Genomic DNA, 15,857 nt, shown 5'->3' with positions numbered 1-15,857 from the left:
GGGCATTTAACATATTGGTACCCGCATATTTGGGGAGTGAATGCACCTAGGCAGTTAAACAGTTCTATTATGCTTTTGATTGGTCGCATGCGTCGTCCCGGCCTTTTTCCTTATTTCCAATTGCAAACTTTTCTCTGTTTTTTTTCTTCTTTTCATCTCTTGCCTTTGTTTGTCTTGTTCCTATTCTCTCCCTGCCTCACAAATTGTTTTTCCGCTCTTTTCTTTCCTTTGCTCCCTTTTTATTTTCTCTTGTTTGCTTTTGTTTGGTTCCTTATTTTCTTTTTGTTTTTTTTTCTTTTTCCATCTTTTGTTTTCTTTCCTTTCTTGTTTTTCCCCTCTTTCCTTTCATTCTTTTCTCGTTTTTTCCTTTTTTTCATTTAGTTACGATCGAATCCTATGTAGATTGCCTACGTATCATGACCCCGCATGAATCAGACCGAGCGTAGTTCGTGAAGAATAAATGTAAAGTAGAAGCAAAATGTTTTTGGGATTTTCAATTTCATTGATAGCAAATACGTCTATTACAAAGACTCAAAACTGACAAATTAAACAACTAACAGACTCTAATGCAGAAAAGAGCTACAGACTCCACCATCCCTATTCTAGTTTAAACGAAAATACAGACTCAATCAACTGACTGACGTGTAACAAAAAGAAATACAGACTCAGACAACTGACAGACTCTAGTAGAAAAGGAAATACATATCAAATGACAAACTCTAGTAGAAAAGGAAATGCAGACTAAAGGACAATCATGAATACATTAAATCTCCTGGTGCCCGCGGGACATCGTTCGGTCTCGCCGCGGGCCTATATGCAAGTTCCCCTTGAAGTCTGTCCAGGTCACTCGTTATCCGCTTCACAAATATCATCACTGATGCAAAGAAGGTGGTACGAGTCATGTTCTCGCACACTTGGCATTTCCTAGTAATGGAGTGAGCAACGGTTAAGATTCTCTCTCTGATTCTGCCTTTTTCTTGAAGCAACCGCCCTATCTGTTGGGCCCTAGCCTCCAAAGTTTGCTTGGCTACCTGGTTTTGTTCCTGAGTTGTTGCAAGTCCATTTCTAATTGTGCCAATGCCGTGTAGCAGTGCTCTCCTTCAACTTTGAATTCTTTTGCTTGTTTGATCATTCTGTTCTCTGTGGCAATGACCTTTTTCTTCAATCCCGTGACCTCATTATCGTATTCTTCTCTCAACTGCTTAATCATGCGGGCTCGTTCTTCCGCGTTTTTAGACAATTGTTTTCGAACCCCAGCTAATTCCTTTTCTGCTTTGTTGAGATCAAAACTGTAGTCATTCACTTTTTGCCTTAGATTTTCTATAAGCTTTGCATCTTTGGCACTCCTGACGGGATTTTCGGCCGCTAGCTTCATCTTTTGGATCTGGGCCCGTAAGGCTTCATTCTCTTTGGCCAATTTCTTTCTCTCACCCTCATCAGCCGCGGCTTGCACATTGTTTTCAAACTGGAGGTCTTGGACCTATTTTTCCAATGCTCCTATGCGGGCCCTGTATTCATTTTCTTTAGCTAACCAAGCCCACTGTTCTTGCGATGATTCAGCAAAATCCTGGAGGTGAGGTCTTTTAGCCGGCCTCCCAAATGTAACTTCCCTTCTGTACCAGGCATGGTACTCAGGTGACACTTCTCCTTTAGCTCGATCCCGCACACAGGTATTCGCCGCCAAGTATTGACATTCGCTCCAAACCTGGCGAACCTTTACTTCAGGAAACTGTCCATCAGGACCAATCTCAATCACTTGGATGCTAAGATCGTCGTCTTTCGGCACTATCTGGCATCTCCCGAGTTGCCTTAAAACCCGATACGGGGCATAAGGCTGAACGCTCTTAAGACCCATCAAAAGGAAATGCGGCCTCGTTGCTGGCATATATATGATTTCATCAACAGGCAACCATCCAAACGTCCACTCTATTTGACTAGCGATGAGGGACCGAAAGTATGATGTCCAGCCCGTGAATCCCTCGGGCAAGCTGATCCCCTTAATCCTTGTGTAGAACTCCTCTATACATGTTTTCTTTGTAGACCCATAACTCAGGAACTGAGGACGACGGCACAAGTGTTCGGTCATCCACATTTGCAACAATAGATAGCACCCCTCGAAGAAGTCTCCCCCGGCTTTGCAGGCTGTAAGAGCGCGGAAGATTTCGGCTAATATCATGGGCGCAAGAGTGCTTTTGGCTTGAGTGAGTAGAGTGCTGACGACCCCGGCTATTTTTTTGTCAATGTTTCCGTCTTTCCTTGGAAATGCCACAAGCCCTAGAAAAACCACCATAAAAGCAAAACGTCTATGCTCCTCCTATTTTTGGCGGTTTCCTTTGCTACATATCTTGCTTTCCGGGTTGTTGAATCCCCCGATGTGGCCATATCTGTGATATATGAAGTGTGGAGCACAAAAGCCATTTGCCAGATCTGTGTTGTGAACCGTCCTGCTTATCTTCAGGGAGTCTAAAAATCTGTGCACAGCTACAGTTCTTGGGGCACCTAAGTACTTGTGCCTTAAAGGAACCTCATCTTTTCCGATGTAGCCGGCTATTTCCTCTAGTGTCGGGGTTAGTTCAAAGTCCGAGGAATGGAAGACGTTATGTGCCGGGTCCCAACATGTGACCAATGCTCTGATGATGTCTCCCCGAGGCACAATCTCTAACAAACCAGTAAGCCCTTTTAAATACTTTTTGACCTCGTCCTGTCCTTCTTTACCCAGATCGTTCCACCATAGACGCAACTCCAGAGGGATTTTAGTCATGATTGAGAAAGGTTCATTTTGAATCGTGCTCATCCTGCACATTTATTAAGGTGATTTAATCACTTATTTTGACCTAACAGAAAAAAAAACACTATTTTGTTCAACTTTCCAATTTAACAAGCAACCGGTTTTGCGGCTACGGCCTTTCAGCACTTTGTAAAGAAGATTTTAAGGTTGTGCCCGCTAACCGTTTAAAAATGACTCAGGGTGGCTGTTCTTGCAAAAACAGCCTTCCGGCGCCCTTTTTGGGGACATTTGGCTTATTTTAAACAAGAATGGCGGCACCCGACTTATTTTGACAAAAAGTTAAAGTCTTGGTATTTTTGGCTATTTTTGAAAAAGGGTGGTTGGACCCGATGAGGGTTGCCTACGTATCTCACATCCGGTGAGAATCAAACCAGCGTAGTTCGGGCAAATAAAACTAACTATTTTTGAAAACCAGACTCTTTTTGTTTTTGTTGGCAAATACACTATTTCTGAAAGCAAGATTCTTTTTTATATTTTCCTTTTCAGTGGCAAATAAACAAACTAATTTGAAAATAAAACTCTTTTTTGTTTTTCTTTTCCATTGGCAAACAAAACAAACTAAAAAAAATACTTTTCTTCTTTTTTTCTTTCATTTTCTCAAAAATCCGGTAGCATTTCGGCACTACTTGGACATTGGTTTTTCTAATATAGGTAATTAACTCTCTACACTGCTATTTTCTCTTTTTCTCTTTTTGTTTTTTCAATTTTCCCAGATATTCAAAGCCGGTCAGCATGCGAGTCCAAAACAGATAAATGCACAAGTAGGATATATTAGGATGGTCCATTATTTCGGGTACACCTGTCCTAGACGGACCCAACCCCTGTGTTGAGTCCCCTAAGTCATATGCATGTGATGCAAATAAGCGTTCCTACTAGGGATCCGGCATGAGGTCAAGTTATTCTAGATTCAAAACCTGGGTATAGGTTCTAGACTGTGTACCCGAGCGGACAACTCGAATTGAGGAGGGGGCTATGTACCGGGAACCAAAAGGCCATCTGGCTTAGTAACTTGTCCGGCCTCTTTCTTATTTTAAGGTATGACACTAACAGAATAGGGAGTCTCCACCAGTGAGCACATCCCCGGAGGTGAGAAGATAAGGGTTTCAGCACAGTTTATATACAGTTCAGATAATATCAAAGCGGTAAAGCATTTAGCACATTTAGCAGGAAACATGTAGGAAAATCAGATAAAGCCAAATACAACAATATATCTAAGCTCGAATTTTGAACCCTGAACCTATGTTATGGGTTCTTTTCCCCAGCAGAGTCGCCAGAGCTGTCACACCTCCTTTTTCCTACACCCGCAGGGTGTAAAGGAGTTTTTCCACTTAAAGGACAATCGGAACCGAATTTATTATTAAGATTTCAGAGTCGCCACTTGGGAGATTAATGGTGTCCCAAGTCACCGGTTGAATCCCGAACCGAGGAAATTATGACTTTGTTTAACAGTCCGCGATCCAGAAATCCGAGTAAGGAATTCTGTTAACCCGGGAGAAGGTGTTAGGCATTCCCGAGTTCCGTGGTTCTAGCACGGTCGCTCAAACTGTCATATTTGGCTTATTTGTTTGATTTCAGTACATGTTTTAATCTATGTGCTTTTAACTTTGAACCGCTTTATTATTATTATTTTAAGAGAATTGCAACGTCATGGAAACACGTCTCGAACCACGTCACATAAATGCACCCGCGATTTTTGACACATTTCGACTTCGTTGGGATTTGGATTTGGGTCACATAAATGTGCACCCGTATTTAGGAACGTAAAATTATTTAAATTGCGTGCCTAAAGAGACTATCGCGTTATTATCTTTGGGGAAGGCCGTGAAATTCGCTAAACGGCCCGTCCCGAAGTCTAGGTATTTTAACATTAGCATTTAATGAGGGCCCCGCAATTTATGAGTTTTGTTTGGCGAGGCTCATCTCACGTTTATTTAAAAGGCAAACCTAAAGCAAATCTATAATTTCTATTGCAATTTGTCTCTAAATACAATAAAGAAAGAAACCTAGTTAGTTATTATTAAGAAAAGCCCACAATCTACCATTTAAATATTACCAAACCAATTGCCCTTTTTTGGCCTTGGGCCGAAATGGCCCAAACCACACGAGGAGAGCAGACCAGACGAAAATTTCCAATAAACCATCTATTGGGCCTGAGATCAGCCCAGGATGAAAAAGGCTGGCCAAGCCGTATGAGATAAGTCGGGGATCGAATCCCTGGACGGGTGAGCTTTGGATCACTTACCAATTTGACCCTTATTAGTGAGAATTTCGAATTTTTTAAGGCACAACAGTGTTAAAATTGCGTTATTAATAGTAGTCCCAGAATATACCAATCTAAAACTGACTACCCAGGATTGAATTGCTTTTCCTAAGTTTTAATCACAAACTGCACATTCTGAACTCATTTCCCGTTTTTTAACAATCAGCAAACGAGGACAACATAAACACAAAAGGCATGGATTCAACTAAATACTCATGATTAACTTCAAATACACAAGCTAACAACTTGCTTATCTATTTTGACCATTTATAACCTTCCTGTTCACTGACAATGTTCATTAGTGATTGAACACAAAACTAATTGTTAGAAATTCATTCTCATGACTGATTAGTATTGCAATTTCCTAAACAAATTCAAACGAGTCTGATAGGCCTACACATTCATTCACTGGCTAATACTAATAAGCTGAAATGCTGGTTTCTAACACAAACAGTCCCATTACAATTCAATTATTATAAATTGCAAAATATTCAAATCCTCTGTTACTACTATGCAAATCGACATAACTATAAACAGGTCAATGTCAAATTAACTCAGGCCAGATTTAATTTCTTCGATAAGCTACATATTGATTGTTTCAGTCCTTCACACGTCGACTTGGAACTGGAAAAATACCTGAAAACAGTATAGAAATGGGGAGAAGAGGTCAGTCAAGACGACGATTGAATCAGCAGCAGTAACAAGCAGTTTCCAGCAGTATTGAATAACCAATAGCCCAGGAATAGGTTCAAAAATCCAGAAATATTCAACGAGCTAACAGAAAACTAGCAAATCAACCCAAAACCACTTGAAATGCACTCAAATAGGCTCGAAATGCACCAGAATACTTCAGCAAATCCAAAACTCATCCAAAACCAGTTTAAACAGACCCAAAATTGCTCGAAATCAGACCAGTGAACACCTAACGTCTCAGAATCCAAGTATTGAACTAGAAAATGGAAATCAACAACAAAAAGTCACAATTAACCTGGATTATCTAATGGAATAGTATTTTTTTTGGATTTTTGAAGGTTTTCTATTGTTTTTGTTTTTGAATTTTTGAATTTTAGTTTTCAGATCTGAAAAACTGGAGAACACTGTTTTTTAGGGGGAATTTGAAGGCTCAAAACTTTGGAATTTTTCAGAGGGTTTCCAAACTTGCAAATGAAGGCAAGGTCATGCCCTTTTATAGGCACACATAAGCCCTTATCAAATTTTCAGTTTTCTTTTTAGTCCTTCTTTATTTACTCATTTAACCCCTTATTTTCTGACTTGTGTCACAAGTTAATACACCACAATTACTGAAATTACACTAAAGTCCTACTTTGGAAGGTCCTAGAAGATTCTAGTTTCAACTACCATGTGCTATCCAATCCTAAATGTCTAAGCTACCCTTGAATTCAACCTAAATTACTAACCACAACTCCTTTGTTCTAGTTAAGATTCAACTATAGTTAATTAAAGACTAAGCTATTCAACTATATCCAATCATCTAGGCCTAAATACTTTAAAAATACTGAATTAAAGAACAGTTATTGATGAAGTTGAAACAGATTAAACTAGACTAATTAAACTAACAAAACTATTGATTCAATCAAGCAAAAATCAAACAGTACCCAAAAGAGATTTGAAACACGATTAAACTAAAATCTAAAAAGGAAACAAAAATCAAATTACAGAGCTAATACACATGTGTTTAACCAAATACTACACTACTTATCAGAATTGTCAAACACCAACTGAATCAAAGTAAAACTAAAAGAAAAAAATCTAACTACACTACAATTTAAACCGCTCAGAATTAAACTTAACAATCAGAAACAAAACGAAAAAAATCAACATTAAGCTAATATGAACCAATTACTGAAATTCGCAAAAGCAAACAATTGCATTTGAAGAACACAGATAAACAGACACACATAAAAAAAAAGGAATTGAGAAACTCACTGATTTCGGCTTTAATGCATCAACTTGAAATTGGCCCCAAAAATGATATTATATGTCTATTCCATGTCAAATAAGCATATGATATCACTTTCAGGGCCATTAGACATTGGTAATCGAGAGTCGCAGTTTCAACCTTGCTTAAAACCCTAAATGTGAAATTAGGGCCATCCGGTTGGGTTTTTTATGAAATAATTAAGAGTACGGGGTTTTTGGTGACCTGGTAATTATAGGGTGTGAGTTTTGTTGAGTTTGGACGGCGCCGCCGCCGTGCACGGTGGTGGCGGCGCCTAGGGTTTGGTAGATTTGGAGGTTTTGGTTGGGATTTGAAAGAAAACAAGGTTGGATTTGGGAAGAGGGGAGCGAGGGGAGGAAATGGTGTAATTTTGGGCGTCATTGGACGCCGGCCGCCGCCGTGAGGCGATTTCCAGCGGCGGCGCAAGGCGGAGCCGGCGGGGAACAAAGAGTACGAGGAAGAGGGGAATGGTCTTTAGGGTTTCTAGATTTTCAGACACTTTTATGTAAAAGTCCAAATCAATTTTGGACCGTTGGATTAGACGGACGGAACGGACCAGATTAATTTTAACTTAAAGGTATCAAACGATGTAGTATTGGCATGATACTACGCCGTTTTGAGGGATCTTAGGGACTGAAGATTGGACCGGGTATCAGGTGTATTTGGGCCTGGCTTGTTTGGTTTTGGGGGTGGGGGGTCCGTTTGGGCTTTAAGAATTTTAAAGGATTTGGCCCAAAACAATTCAACTCCTCTTTTATCTTTCTCTTTCTTTTCAAATTAACTCTTTTTTTTCTTTTTAAAAATTAAACTAAAAATAAACCTAAATTGATTCCTACTCAAATTATCTTAGCAAATTAATTACCATAATTACGAAATTAAAGAAAAACTACTAAAAATCCACATTGGAATTAAAAGGCGCAAAATGACTATTTTTGTGATTTTCCTTTTTATAAAACAACCTTATTACTATTCTTAAAATGCAAAATTAACTCCTAAAGGCACATGCAACACATTTTTTGTATTTTTCACTAATTAAAATGCACAAACAAAATGCAAACAATTAACAGAAAATGCCACGAAAATTCACAAAATTTCAAATACTGAAAGAAGTTATTTTGTTTTGAATTTATGGGAGTAATTCACATAGGGCAAAAATCACGTGCTCACAGGAATAACTCGTCATAATATTTGATTGGTGGATTTAAAAATGTAGTACAATGTCCTCTTTGTCCTTCTGACGTTAGGGAGGAAGTAAAAGTATTTGTTGAGAAGAAAAATGTGACAAGAACTCAAATGAGTTACGAAGCATTGGCGAATCTTATTGATGAAGATGATGAAATGGATGAAGATGATGAAATGAGACCTCCCTACTGCCCCTCAAAACTCAAAAGATATCTTCAAATAATTCTAGTGGGTCATCCACGGCGCGTACGGTAACAAAAGGTCCTCTCAATCTTTATTTCTCGGCATAATAACAAGAAAAAGAAAAAGGTGATTCTGGTTCAGGTTTAGAAGCCAAGAAGATTTTGAGGGATCGCGCTGTAAGTGCCTTTGCAACATGGATGTACGATGCAGGGCTCCCTTTCAATTGTGTTAACTATAAAACTTTTGAGAAATTCATTGAGGCCGTAGGACAATATGGCCTAGGAATGAAGCCTCCTAGCTATAATGAAGTTAGAGTAATTCATTTTAAAAGAGGTGAAGAAGATAGACAAAATTATTGAGGAGTATAGAGTGGAATGGAATAAGTTTGGAAGTTCCATTATGATGGATAAATGGATAGCACAGAATGAAAAAATGGTCATAAATGTGTTGGCGAATTCTCCAAGAGGCAGTGTTTTTCTTGAATCTTACGATGCTAGCAAACAACCAAAATATACCACTTGTTTACAAAGATTATTGATAAAATTGGAAAGAAAAATGTTGTACAAGTTATTACCGATAATACTAGTGAGAGTGTTAGATGATGCAAGCTATGTATCCACACATATTTATTGGACTCCATGTGCTGCCCATTGTATCAATTTGATGTTTGATGACATATTCAAGGAAAACCCATATTATCTTTAAAACTTATACTTGTATCCTAATAAGTATTAACTATAAAATTGTTATTGTTACTTTTACAGTTTTTACTAAGGTCGTCAAGACATATTCTTACGTCAGTCAGATGCCATTATTGTTGAATTTGATGAAGAAATTCACAAATAAAAGAAATTTGGTGAGACCAGCCAAGACTAGATTTGCAACGGCTTTCTCGATTTTGCATAGTTTTTACTTGCAAAAGAAAAACTTGAAAAAGCTAGTTCTTTCAAATGAATGGAAAGATAATAGATATGCAAAGGAAGCTGCGGGGAAAGAAACTACCAAAATTCTTATTTCTCCATCATTCTGGAATGGCGTCGTTCGGGCTCTTAAAGTTGGTGGTGCTTTGATTAGGGTACTTCGTATGGTGCATGGGGAGAGAAAACCACTAATGGGCTATATTTATGAAGCTATGTATAGAGCCAAAGAAACTATAGAAGCGTCATTTGAGGGAGATGTGACGAAATATGAGAAAGTTTTTAAGATTATTGATAGCAGGTGGTCAAATCAACTCCATCGATATTTGCATGCAGCAGGCCATATTCTGAATCCGGGATTATTTTACAAGAATAGTAGAGATGGAACTTTAGATTCAGAGGTGTGGGTTGGATACCATAAATATCTTGAGAAGTTGGTCCCCGATGCAGTGATGGTAGATCAAATAGGGGAGTAGTTTGGTAGGTACACAAAAGTAGATGGCCTATTTGGTTTACAGGCGGCTATTAGAGCCAGAGACCTAAGGTTGCCAGGTAACTAACTTTATTATAGATATCCTTATAGCTATAATTTAATGTATTTGATTTATCTATACTTATTAACTTTTCAAATATTTTTCTCTAGTTGAATGGTGGATGCAATTTGGTCATCAAACTTGTTAAAGTTTGCCGTCAAAGTACTAGGCCTAACTTGTAGTGCATCTGGATGCGAGAGAAATTGGGGCGTATTTGAGCATGTAAAAAGCAGATTTATTATTGTTTACCTCGAAAATCGAGTAACAATTAAATTTGATTTGTGGTTTTAAAGATACGTGATTAGATTCAATACCAATTAATAATCAAGAAATATGAAGTAGAAGTGAAAGAAATAAGTGTATCGAACCAATATAACTCAGCAGTAGTGACCTCGAGCTTAGTGACCTCGAGGTGGGTTTGGGACAATAAGAACAATTAGGCAAGAAAAGTAAAGTAAGAGCTGTAGAGCCAAAAGACAATTCTGATGAACAGTAGGCAAAAAGTAGAGAGTATATTCTTTTTCTCAATGATTAGATGATGTTACAAATGATTGGGGTCCCCTTTATATAATAGGGGAACCCTGAATAAGGTATATTTCTATTTACAGTAAGGAATATTCTTGGTACAACTGTCTAACCGCCTAGTAAGGAATTGTACGATCCTACTCCGGGATTCGCGCCATGATTTTAGGGATGTGGCAGGAATCTAGCTCATTCTGTTGTAAATGCATAACAGTACCTGTTTCGGGGTCGAGCATACTTAGCCTTGGAACTCTTCGTACTCCTATCTCTCGAGCATTGCGTTCTGTCTTCGAACTCGAATCTGGTCCACCGGGCTCGAACTCGACCTCGCCCGGGCTTGGGCCCAGGATGGACCCTCGAGCCTATAAGTTGGAGGCATATGGTTTTGACCGTATACAGATAGTCCCCGCGTTTTTTAGAGTAAGATGATAAGAAACGATTTGATCCTCGTTTTTCCGGAGTCTTTAGTGATGACGTCATTTCCGTGACGTAGGCGCTCGAAGTGACTGAAACGTCCCGTCGGTCCACTTCCCCAAAACATTGAATGCACGCTAGTACTGGTCGGCCACTAGCGCCGCCGAACCGTCGTTGCCCTTCTATAAATATGAGGCTATTCCTTTGAGTAAAGAACTTTACTCTTTCATTACATCTTTTCCTTCTTCATCTCTTTCTCTGATCGTCTGTTTCCACTGCCTCTTTAAGCGCCGAAAAACGCCCTGTTCTTGTAAAATACCACATTCTGACACAGTCTGCATTCTTTAGCCTAAGATCATGGCTAAAACTTCCAAAACGGTCCCCAAAAAAGATAAAGCGTCGACTTCTTCTACCTCTTAGCCGGCCAAATCGGTGGTGCCGCCGACTCTTGAAGAAATCACCCCCGGCCCTTGCATAATTAAGAAGGATTTCGGTATAGAAAATCCCCCCGATGTCCCGGGCCGATGCGAGCATGCATCTAGATATATTAGTCTGATATCGGAGAAGAATCTCGAAGCCATGAAAAGGGATTGTGGCTGGGGAGACGAGGTCTTGGTTCAAATCCCGAGCCCCGAGGAAAGCATTACTACCCACTTGGAGGGGTTTTTTAAGTGTTTACACTTACGCCTTCACACTGGGTCCCCTCGGTCCGGTGGTGATCGACTTCTGCAAAACATACGAAGTCACCCTTGGCCAGATTCATCCCTCCTTTTGGCGCATCGTGATCATGCTGCGCTACTTTTCTGAGAAGGCCGAGGGGTTGGAATTCACCCTCAACCACCTGATCCGATTGTATCGGCCCCAGCTATTTCGAGGGCTTATCAAGATGCAACGTCGAACAACGAAGGCCTTCTTTGCCAGCAATGACGAAACCAAAGATCGAGGCTGGATGAGCCGGTTCGTCAGGGTAAGGACTTCGGACATCATCCCCAGGGATAAAATGCCGTTTCCGGAGAGATGGAACTTTAATCGTAAGTGGAGCTCTTCTTCCCAGTATTTATTCATATTCAGCTTTCATGTGTCACAATGCCTTCACCCTTTTTGTAGCCACTGCCTGGGCACCTCATGCGGTCCCGGACCTCGAGGATTGGGTCCGAAAATTAGCTGCCACCTCATCCTACGATGAGCGCAAATGGCGTGAATTATCGAGGGGCAAGTGGGAGGCCAAACATCATGGTAAATTCTCTTCCAAAGTTTCAGATATTTTTCATTTGCTGGTGGCGTCAACTTATTCACGTTTACTTATGCAGGCATCGGAGATGTGTCCGAAATGAGGCCGGCTCCGCCCGGGGAAAAGAATGCGCCCTCGATTTCAAAATCGGGGAAGGACAATAAAAGAAAGAGGGCTTTGAAGCCCGAAGACTCCCAAGACGAGGTGGTGCCTTCCCGAAAGCCGAGGAGAAAACTTACTCGTGTGGACCTGGATTTGGCCATCCAATACCCGGAGGATGAAGATAACGATGGTGGAGATTTGGCGCTTGTACCCCGAACAAGAAGACCAATCGAGGCCGCCAAGCCCTCCGAACTAGAGACCACACCCCGTGGTAAGGGAACCCCTAAGAAAGATTTGGGCAAGGCCCCCGTGCCCCCGGAGGTTGAGATCGTTCCTCCGCCTTCAACAAATATACCCGAAGGGGAGAGTGCGGGAACCCTCGAATCCAATCAGAACGCCCCGAGTGAAGAGCTCGGGGCCATGACAACAGGTCACTTCCTTCCTCTACCATCTTATTTCGAGGAGGCAATCGAAGATGCTAACGCTCTGCGTATGCCCGATCCGAGCAAGGTTCTCGAGGAAGAACCCTTTCATGGTTGCTATGCTGGGATCGTGGATACCACCGACCTTAATGATGCATCCACCATCTTCGAAGAGGCTCAACGTCTCCTTTCTCAGGTAAATATTAACTTTCATCGCTGTAATTTTTTCTTTCTTTCCTTTCCTTTGACTGACGTATTTTCACTTCATGTATAGGCCATCGTCAAGTTCAGAGCCGAGCTGAGCCAATGTGAGGACGAGCTCAGGAAAGTTTCGGGCGAGGAGAAGGCCCTGAGGCTCCTCTGTAACCAAAAGGAAGAAGAACTTAGGGACCTCCGGGCTGAATTGGCCAAAGCTTAGAAAAATGAGGCCGAGCTAGATGAGCAGGTAACTGTGATATTAATAGGGTATGGTCTTCTTGGCCCTACTTCGGAGGCTAACACTTCGCTATCTCAGCTGGAGCAAAAGTTGGAGATGATTGGGCAGCTCCGGGGCGAAGTTGATCAAGTTAAGGCTGATTGCCATAGGTGGAAAAAGAACATGGATCAGCTCGCTGCCGATAAGGAAGCTGTTACAGTCCAACTGACCTCGGCTGAGACTTAACTCCAAGGTATTAAAGCGAGAGGTCTGGCCCAGGCCAGGAAAATCGAGGAGTTAAAGGCGGAGCTTGCTGGAGCCCAGGCTGAAGCTGCACAAGCTAAGGCTGAAGTTGAGAAGACGAGGGCCACGGCTGATAAGACCATTTTCGTGTACTTAAGAGATGCCGCAGCTGTTCAAGCGGAGCTAAGGGAGGCCTCCAACCGGGAAAGACGGAGCAATGATTTGGCCAAGTGACAAGCCGGGAGGGAGACTCTCGAAGAAATCCACGCCCGAGGGTTCGACCTCACTTAGGAGATAGCCGAAGCAAAGGCGCAGGAAATCGATGCCAAGTTTCTCGTTTCTTCAGATGACGAAGATGCTGTGAGTGGCTGTGAGTGGCTCCGAGGGCGGGGAAGGTGAGGAAGGTGTTCCCGAGGAGGAGGAGGCTCTCGAAAATATGACCTCCGAGGGTGCGGTTCCCGAGGAAGCTACTTCTGGGGACGTAACCCCAAAGTAGATTAGGTTCTCTTTTTCTTTTTTGTGTAAGGGCCCCTCGTGGGCGTTGTAAATATACCTTTGTAAAACATCCTTTGTGAATATAAAGAATCTCTTTGCTCTATCCTCAACTTGTGTTGAATTTCCTTTTGCTTGATTGTATAACTCGAATGATTGGTCCAAGTATTGGTTTGGATTCGGAACATAATAAACCCTTAGGTTTTTATTGATAAATATAGTAATCCTCGAGTTAAGTTTAAATCAATTCGATGCGAGCTCGGGATATCGGGACTCTTGAGTCCGAGCTGAGTGAGAGCAGGGTCTCGAACTATATGTTTTGGCCTTTAAGACTTTCGAAGTTGGACCTTAGGCTCTTATAGTTGGCCCTTAGGCTCTTTATGTTGGCCCTTAGGCTCTTTAAGTTGGGCCGATTCGGCCTCTAGAGTGGCTATATAATTTTTCCCTCTTTTTGGCTAAAAGACTTAGTGAAAATTTTGTTATGCCTTAGCATTTGTTTTTTGTACCCATTGGGTTTTCCGAAGGCTCGATGAATCGGAACCTTATCAATAGTTTGTTTGTGCAAACATAATCGAATTACTCTTGAGGTTTTTTCGAAGGCTGATGTTATCAAAGCCTTTAGATTATTCGAGGGCTGAATTTATCGAAGCCCTTTTTGCTTTTGCCGAGGGTAGCCTGATTTAACCGTTTTTTTTAAAGTGTTTGAAGGCCTTTAATTTATGGCGAAAGTCGGACGTCTCCGAGCCGCATTATTTCGGCCGTAGCCTTTTATATGACCGTAGTCTTTAATATGGCCGTAGCCTTTAATTTGGCCGTAGCCTTCGGGTGTTTCTCTTGGACTTGTTCCCCGATAACTTTTCGAACTTGTTCGAAAAGTTAGTCCCCGAGTATATTGGCATTGGCCTTGGCCTTTGTTTCGGGGAGATGCCTCTTTGAGGTCTAATGAGTCCGAGTTTTCGATGGCTCGGGCGAGTTGGCTGACGATGACAGTCCCCGAGTATCTCGGGGTTATATTCGTGCTTTGGCCCTTGAGCCGTTTCCCGTAGGATTGTAAGTGTAGAGCACATATAATAGTAGACTTCTTTGAGACAAAAAGTGTTTTTGATATAAATAGCAAGCTTCTTCAAATAATTGATACATGCGTACATGTTTTCGCCGTCGGGGCTCGGCTATTCTATATGGACACGGTTCATTTGACCGTTTGGCCCATTACAAAATTTTCCTATCGAGGCCCCCCTTAGGCGTGAAGTATTTTCCTCGAAAAATATGACCTCCGAGGGTGATGCCCCCCAGTATTCGAGGTTGATTGAAAAGAAGCCTTGGATACTGTTGAGTCCTCCTTAGGTAGCATATAGTTGTTGCCTCGTTAAAAACCTTGCCGGTAAAATCCATTTGGTACAAAATCCGATCTATGGGAAAAAGAGGGCAACGCATGCTTTTAAACCTAAGGCCTTCGTGCGAATAGGGCGTCTTCGATAGCTTCGATCGAAAATCTGCAATGAGTTAGTTTTAAACTGAAATGGACAAAAAGGATAAAATCATACCTTAGTAGTAGTATCGTTTGAGTAATGATACGTTCCAATTGTTTGGCAGTTGTTCACCTTCCATCGTGCTAAGTTTGTAAGATCCTTTGCCGACCACTCCGAGGACTCAGTACGGTCCTTCCCAATTTGGGCTAGCTTCCCTTCGTTTGGGTCTCGAGTATTGAGGGTAACTTTCTGTAGAACTAAGTCCCCGATTCCGAAGTATCGGAGATTGGTCCTTCTATTGTAGTATCTTTCGATCCTTTGCTTTTGCGCGGCCATTCGAACAAGTGCTGCTTCTCATTTTTCATCTAGTAGCTCGAGGTTAGCATTTATGGCCTCGTGATTTGACTCTTCCGATGCATGTCAAAACCTGGCGCTGGGCTCTCCGACTTCGACAAGGATGAGGGCCTCAGAGCCATAAACTAAAGAGAACGGAGTAGCCCCCCTGCTAGACTTTGATGTTGTTCGATATGCCCATAGGATCTCAGGTAGAACTTCTCTCCATTTTCCCTTCGCATCGTCCAACCTCTTCTTTAGGTTTTGAATTATGGTTTTGTTCGTGGACTCGGCCTGTCCATTTCCAGTTGGATGGTATGGTGTCGATAAAATCCTCTTTATTTTGTGGGCCTCGAGAAACTCCGTCACCTTGCTGCCGATGAATTATTTT

This window comes from Nicotiana attenuata, unplaced genomic scaffold, assembly GCF_001879085.1.
Source record: "Nicotiana attenuata strain UT unplaced genomic scaffold, NIATTr2, whole genome shotgun sequence".
Lineage (NCBI taxonomy): Eukaryota > Viridiplantae > Streptophyta > Magnoliopsida > Solanales > Solanaceae > Nicotiana > Nicotiana attenuata.
This window is presented reverse-complemented; position numbering follows the sequence as displayed.